We start from the raw sequence: 7,324 nt of genomic DNA, 5'->3' as shown, positions 1-7,324 counted from the left end.
CTCTCTTGGACGTCCTTGACAGACTCTGCAGTTGTCCTCTGAACCACCCATGGGTCTCCATGGGGCCAAGCCAGCGGAACCAGGCGCTGCTCTGGAATCCATCCCTGTCCAGCTCGGCCGGCCCAAAGGCAGCTGTGAGTGAGGCCGGACACTCCCTGCAGTAACGGCTCCTTCCAAGAGCCTCTCGGCCTCGCCAGCACGGGAGAGACGGCCAAGAGCTCTCGCCTGCCAGGATGTCACAAGACTGGTGAGTCACGGGAGGATCACAAAGTGTTGTTCTCATAATGGAGCTTAATAACAGCCGGTGTCAAGGTAAAAGCACCTGCATAACTTTACAGCCTCGCAATAACACTGCTGGGCAACTCGAGCTCGCAGGTCCCCGCACTCAGTTCATCCATGTTCAGTCTTGTTCTCTGCAGTGGCTTTGGGGCTCATGTGTCAGTGACACAAGGACGGGTTGTTTGTAGGACAAGTGATGCCCGAACTCTGATATTCATGATATTCATACTCCAAATGGAGATAAACGATGTGCTAGACCACAGCTGGCAGGTCTGGATAGAGACTGCTCAGCCCTGATGACCAGGTGGGGAGGACACCTTGGTGTCCCCTGACACGCCATGTTTGGTGGGGTGAGGAAGAGGATGCAGCCTGTGGTGCAGTCACTGATGGTTCTCCCCTGGCCTGCCAGCCATTAAGCTGCGTGGTGACCCTAAAACATCAGATCGCACTTTCCACCTGTGGGCTCACAGACCATGGGGCTGCCTGGGTCTCCAGTTCTTCTGTAGCTCCTCTCCCAGGCTGCTGCTTTCACTCCAGACCCCACGCGGGGTCTTCCCCGCCCAGCTGCATTTCTACAGAGCAAATCTCCTCCTTCCTTCCATCAGCAAATCCTTCTGTCCTCCCCATCCTACTGCTTTACATCTTCAGGGGAATCGAATCCCCCTTTCCTGACATACAAGTGACTCACCCAAGCCTGACAGCCAGGCAGACGGTCCATAAACAGCAACAAGACCTCACCAAATAACATCACATCTAAAAGTGCCCGTTCAAGCACCTGGGGGAGGACATCTGCTCACCTGCAGGTTTTCCTGCCCATTTGGTGCAGCTGAAGATGCCTTTGCTCCTCAGCATCCAGACATTGTCCATGAGATTTGGTTCAAAAGTTGACCTTTCCCTCTGGAGTTTCTCCAAAAACACACCCAACATAGACCCTCTCCCTTTGTTTGTCTCCTGAGCATTGTTACCATTCAATAATGATCTCAGAGGTGCTAAGCTGATAATCATCTACCTCAGCTACTCTGCACACTTTGTCAGGCACGTTGATAATGAAAACATAGAGTGTAAAGATATCCCCTTCCCAAGGTAATGGAAAACCTGAGTGGAGATTGACATTAGAAACAAGATAGGCGGACGGAGAAGCCAAGTAAAAAGGAGAAACATCTGGTTCCGTTTTTCTTTATGAAATTATCTCACACTGACCAAGCAGTACCTTCTCTGAAGTATATAAACGTTGAAGACACACACACATGGTTGTTATCAAATGGTATTGTGCAAAATTAAATTGGCTACTTTATGGCGAAATGGAGAAGGAAAGCAGGCATTTCGAACACATGTGTGTCTCTCAGTGAGGTCTGGAAGCGATCACGATGCAAGGATGGCTACTTTAAAATATCTACAAATAGTTAGGGCCATTCTGCTAGATGAATAAGCTGGGGCTGAATTTAATAAAGTTATCAAGGCCATAATAACACAGGGGCCAGTGCCTGAAACTAATAAGCGGTTTGGTGAGCATGAGATAGTTCATATGTGCAAAGCATTCCTCTAGCGCTGCCTTGCAAAGGTAAAACACCATGCCAGATTCCTCTAACCTCACCAAGATGTGCTGAACATCTGCCTTTAGGCCAGGCTTAGCCAGCTAGACTGGAGAGGACATTCAGCACATTTTTGTCTAAGGGGTAGTCACAAGCTTGGCATGGCCTTCACTGGTAGGTCCCCTGCAGCGGCGCATGTTTGTCCTTAGCACGTGTGCTCTCTGCGCCAGCTGGTGGCACGTTTGTGGTTTAAGGAGAGAATCAAAAAGATCTTCACCACTAACAAACTGTTACGTCAATATTTTATCTGATGGTTTTCGGCGGTAGCTTCAGAGCAGGTTCCTCGGGGCTCAGGACACGAGGACACTGCGCGGCAGCTCAACCTGGGTGTGGAGGAATGTTCTCCTTTGCGCTCTCCAAAAATGAAATTTTCCATTTGTGGAAAATTCCACATCTCTGATGTATTTTTTTTTATTTTTTTCCCTAAATCAGAGGACTATTTTAGATATGAGAAATTTTCTCTGGACTGGAAATTCCCGACACCACACATGTCGAGAGGGAAGCGCTCAGTTTTTCCAGCGGATCGGTGGCAGAGCAGGAGAGAGGGCTTGATTTTCCCGAGCTCCACTCCAGAGCTCTGCTCATCAAGACAACAGCCCCTGCACGACTTTCGTTTGGATAAACCCACCTTTCCCACAGAGCTGCAAACCTGGGCAAAGGGTGAAGTAACAACCCTCCTTTTATTCTTTTACATTTTAAAATTTTTGTTTATTTCAGCTTGAGAAGCAGAGACCCAGGGCTGGCTCCAGGGAATGCGATTCCATTCCTTTGAAAATTCTCGTTCTGCTGGTCGGCATTTTGTTCAGCATTTCCCTTCCCAGTCGGTATTGTGGGGCTGAACTTTCTGAAGGTGTTGACTGTGCGGAAAGAAGAAGAAAGAAGGGCAGATTTCATTTAGGTTGGATTTACCCGGAGAGTGATTTTCTTCCAGAGATCCTAATCTGAAACCGCTTCTTCCCATTCCCCTATAGCAGTTTACAATCTCTGACTACGCAGGCTTAGACCATGAATCTGTTCGCACCAAAGGGGCTGGCCAAGTGCTTGGTGAAGAGGTGGGTTGGTGTTTTGGCTCTCAATATCAAGCTGGGGGCCCTGGGGAGAGGGCTAGACCTGGGGGCCCTGGGGTGCGGGGTAGACCTGGCCCCCCTGGGGTGCGGGGTAGACCTGGCCGTCCTGGGGTGCAGGGTAGACCTGGGCCCCCCGGGGTGCGGGGTAGACCTGGCCGTCCTGGGGTGCGGGGTAGACCTGGGCCCCCCCGGGGTGCGGGGTAGACCTGGCCCCCCCCGGTGCAGGGTAGACCTGTCCACCCTGGGGTGCGAGGTAGACCTGGCCGTCCTGGGGGTGCGGGGTAGACCTGGCCGCCCCGGGGTGAGGGGTAGACCTGGGCCCCCCTGGGGTGGAGTAGACCTGGGGGCCCTGGGGAGAGGGGTAGACCTGGGGGCCCTGGGGTGCGGGAAATCAGGGGAAATCAGAGAGTTTCAATAGCCGTGGATGCATGGAGTATAATCAGACACGGGATGTCTCGTGTAGGGTCCTTCTTTCCCTCCCTTGCAGGTTAAGGAAAAAAGTATTGTGACTTGCCTGCCTTCCGGTTTGGTTTCGCAGCTCTCGGAGCCAGAATCCCATCTCCATTTCAGAGAGCAGCAACCACGTGCTAAGCTGGACATCAAAATGCTCCCTGGGAACGGGGCTGCGGGGCCGCCCTCTGCGCTCTGGGATGCACAATGGATTGTGTCCACATTAAGTGAGTAGCACACAAGGTCTAACAAACCCAGAATCTGAAACCACCTCCAGGACGTGGAAGATTTGCAGGAGAGCTGCTTGGGCATCTTTCATAAAAAGTCACATTTACAACAGGGATATTGTGCTCAGTTGTACCACAATGCTGAGACAAAAGTTGAACTTGGGAGAAGATATTAGCCCTTTCCTCAGCAGGACAGCCCTGATAGAGCAGAAAGCATTAAGAAAGCAATTTAAAAACCATAATGCTCAGGAAGCACCTAATTTTACTACCAGCTGGGTGTTAAATTAATTGCATGCAAGCCAAATGTGGCACAAGATGGAAAAGTCAGGCTTTAAAGTGTGTGTGCTTTCCTGAGAGCGATTTTGTTCCTTGGTTGAAAGCAAGGATTGTATCTCATGGAAAGCATCAGGTGATCAGCAGAATGATATCATGATGGTTCAGCCCAGCGCATACTTGCCTGGAAATGCTCAGGGGTCAGGAGCGGGTTATAACTCTCTCCAACACTGAGTTATGAGCGTGTGTTGCCATCGGTCTGGAAGGAGAAGTCGCTTTTGGGAGCGGGAAGGCGGCTGCCTACAGATGGGCAGAGCCATGATTCACTTGTCTCAGCAGACCGAGGAAACACGTATTAGTGAAATCTTGGATACCGCAGAGGCTGATAAGTGTTACTGCTCCCATTTTCTCACTAGGTAAACTGAGGTCAGAGATGCTTTTTGACTTGCCCAAGGTCATGCATTAAATTAGTGGTAGAGCCAAAAACAAGACCTAAAAGACCCCGCTTCCTTTCATTGCCGCAGTGTTTTCAATTGCAGATGTAGAAATGTTGCAGGCTTGTTGTTCAAAAAGAACTGATTACCCCTCTGCAGGACTTGTATCAACCTCAAGAGAGATCAAATAGCCCTGTGGTGAAAAGGCATCCAAGAACAGCTGCCTGCCTGCTAACTGGTTTCTAGGCTGCGATTTCTTCAGTAGCATCGCTCCTGGTTCCCACTGAACACTCTTAATTTAGATTGATGGAGCCATTCTGCCAAGCAAGAAACTTTCACTTACAGATATGCAACTTCTATAGTTGTTCAAAACTGCCAGAAATGTTATTTATGACAAATTCACAGCTCAAAGCTAACAGCTGTTAAAGCCTCTCCCTGTCTGTTCCTTCCATCTTTTTTATCTTTTTTTTTTTTTTAATTATTTGTTTTTCTGGTCAGGATCTTGTCTTGGAAATACCCCAGGTTGTAATAGTTCTACTTGTACTGTATTACTTGGCTTTGTTGATCTACTGATGAAGTGCCAGCCCTGAAGTCCTGCCAGATGAAAGTAGGCACCTTATAGCACCAAAGGGAACTTTCCAGAGGTTATTTATGAGCCGAGTCACCGTGCAAGTGTTCTGAACAAACAGCAGGTCTCTGCCCAAATGAGCGGACAGTGGGAAGGTGCACAGAAGGTCTGACACTTAGCGTCCATCAAAACTCATGGAAAAGGCCACAGCCTCAGCTGGACCTGCTCTGGCCAAGTGGCTGAGCAAATGAGCAACAGCACAATTTCAGGGGAACCCAAGTGCTTTAGTCCCCATGGCTTAGATTTGGGATGATTCGGGTTCTCAAGCAAGTCCATCCATCACATGAAGCAGCAACACAGCCGGGGGTTGGGGTAAATCCAGCCACCATCTACTCAGCACTTCGTCCTGCTCCATACAACATTTGCCTCCCGGCTGACTTGAACTCCAGACTAGGCTTAGTTCAATTCTCAGGCCCAGATTCACTACAAAGATCTGAGTCTTGATGAGTCTTGATGAACATTTTAACCAACTTGGCCCAAATTCCAAGTTCATAACAGAACACAAATCCAGGCCCTTTCATGTGGTCTGAGGTTTTGTAAAGAAAGGTTCACTTGGCTCGCAAGTTGGCTTTGGGTTTGGCTGTGTCTCCCAGGTCAGCCCAGCCTGCGAGGGCTGACGGGGCTGACCCAGGCCCTGCTGTCACCGTCACAGCTGGGCAGAGACCAGCTTTTGTCACTTTTGTCACTACTGATGTCATTAACTCATCGCAGGCTGCATGGAAGTCTGCTACGAGTCCTTCCCGAAATTTAATCCCGTGATCACCTTCTACAAACAAACCACACCTCTACGAAACAGAATTCAAACAGGCAGATCATTTTTCATGCTTTCTTCAGTTTCAAGTGATTTTAACAGTTTAATGTGTGTCTTTGCAAGACTATGATCTACTGAAAAAATCTCACTGTCAGTGCTTTCTCTCCTTATCTTCCCTTGCACAGATTTCAAGGAGTAGGTGCAATATCTTAGCAAAGAAGGAGGAATTCTTTTTTCCTGGGTAAATGTGATGAACAGCAAGTGAAAGCGAGCTCTGGCGAGGGAATTCCTTCGGGTACTTGTGCATGTCACCGTAGTGGCACACCAGCTTGCTGACCAGTAATTAGCTTGGTCGAAGCCTTGGCTCAGCAGATGGAACTACAAAGGAATGCGTTTTTGAGGGACTTCTTTCTTGCAAGAAGCCTTTCCAGGAGCGACTGCTGAAGTCCGTCCTGTGATCTCACACAGTAGACCTAAAAAGTAGATTAAGAAAAGTAATAAGCTAAAGGAAAAAAACAGAGTGCTTTGCTCATTTATTTTATATATTAAGGGGAACGCTGACCTTTGAGATCTCTCTTTTCTCTAGTATTCATGGTGATGAATAGAATGTATTCTGACTTTAAATAAAACAGAGTGCTTTGAAAAGACAGAAAATTAGCAACATATGGGCCAAAGGACCCAAAGAGATGAGAAAAAATGAGGGGGAAGAAAATGACTGAAAGTTTCAGATGTCGCTGTGATTCTGCAGCAGAATATTTTAATGTTCCTGCTACTGGGGGAGGGTGGGCTTCCTTTGGACACCCCCCGCGCATCACGCGTGATGGGAGAAAGCAGCAAGCATCCTTCTTCCACTGCAAACGCTCCTTGTACAACCGGACCGGGGGATGCCACAGAAGAAAAGGACAGCAGGAGTTTCCGAAGAAGGTGATTTTTCTCTTCCCTATCCCCTTGCTGCTGTGAACCAGAGATGCTCTGCAATGTAAGATACAATCCTCCCCGCCAGACTTTGATTTCGGTCCCTGGTGCTCACCCCCAGGCTCAGCCCCGGGGAGAGCTCAGACATGGGACAGGACACCTTGGACATCCCTGGACATTGCACAGTGCAGCATATCCTAATTTGTATTAAATAAAATCAATAACAACAACAAATGTTACCATTTATAGTCCTGCAATAAGTTTTCCTTAACTTGTTTTTTCATGGGAGAATTTCCTTGGTTTTCTCTAAATTAGATCTGAAAAGTTCCATTTCTAAATGAGGAGGGAGTGCACTTGGTAAGGGGTGAGTGGCTAAAAATAGTTTATGCCGCAGACAAACACTAATTATCTGAGCCTTTTTGATGGCTGGGAACCTTCATCAAATCAGGAATTAGCTAAAGCAGGAGTTGAAGTATCAAACCGTTCACAGCTAATGTTGTGTAATCATTTATGTGTCTTATTAATTGATTCAATATTTTTAATTAAACACCAAAATACTTCCCTTTTAATTAAGGTCTGATGCAAACCAAGCAGAGCAAGGAAACTTGGAGTTAAGACTCCCAGCCTCACCCCTCAGTCTCTCACAACAAACGTGTTCATAGGGGCCACGTGCTGATACGAAACCTCTCCAAAGAGGGGTAATTAGGG

At 48.1% G+C, this 7,324-nt stretch overlaps 1 long non-coding RNA gene across 2 annotated transcripts; it reads left to right on the top strand.

Moving 5' to 3' along the window:
* Positions 1-2,325: 2,325 nt before the first annotated feature.
* Positions 2,326-6,839, top strand: LOC309446998. Of its 2 annotated transcripts, XR_014185541.1 has the most exons (4): positions 2,326-2,531; positions 2,843-2,923; positions 3,477-3,615; positions 5,887-6,839. It is a non-coding gene; the product is annotated as an uncharacterized lncRNA (long non-coding RNA). The 2 variants fall into 2 exon arrangements; XR_014185540.1 differs by lacking the exon at positions 2,843-2,923.
* Positions 6,840-7,324: the final 485 nt, after the last annotated feature.

This window comes from Streptopelia decaocto, assembly GCF_964273445.1.
Source record: "Streptopelia decaocto genome assembly, chromosome: 16".
Taxonomy (NCBI): Eukaryota; Metazoa; Chordata; class Aves; order Columbiformes; family Columbidae; genus Streptopelia; species Streptopelia decaocto.
Note: the sequence above shows the minus strand (reverse complement) of the source record. Positions and strands in the feature narration are given on the sequence as shown.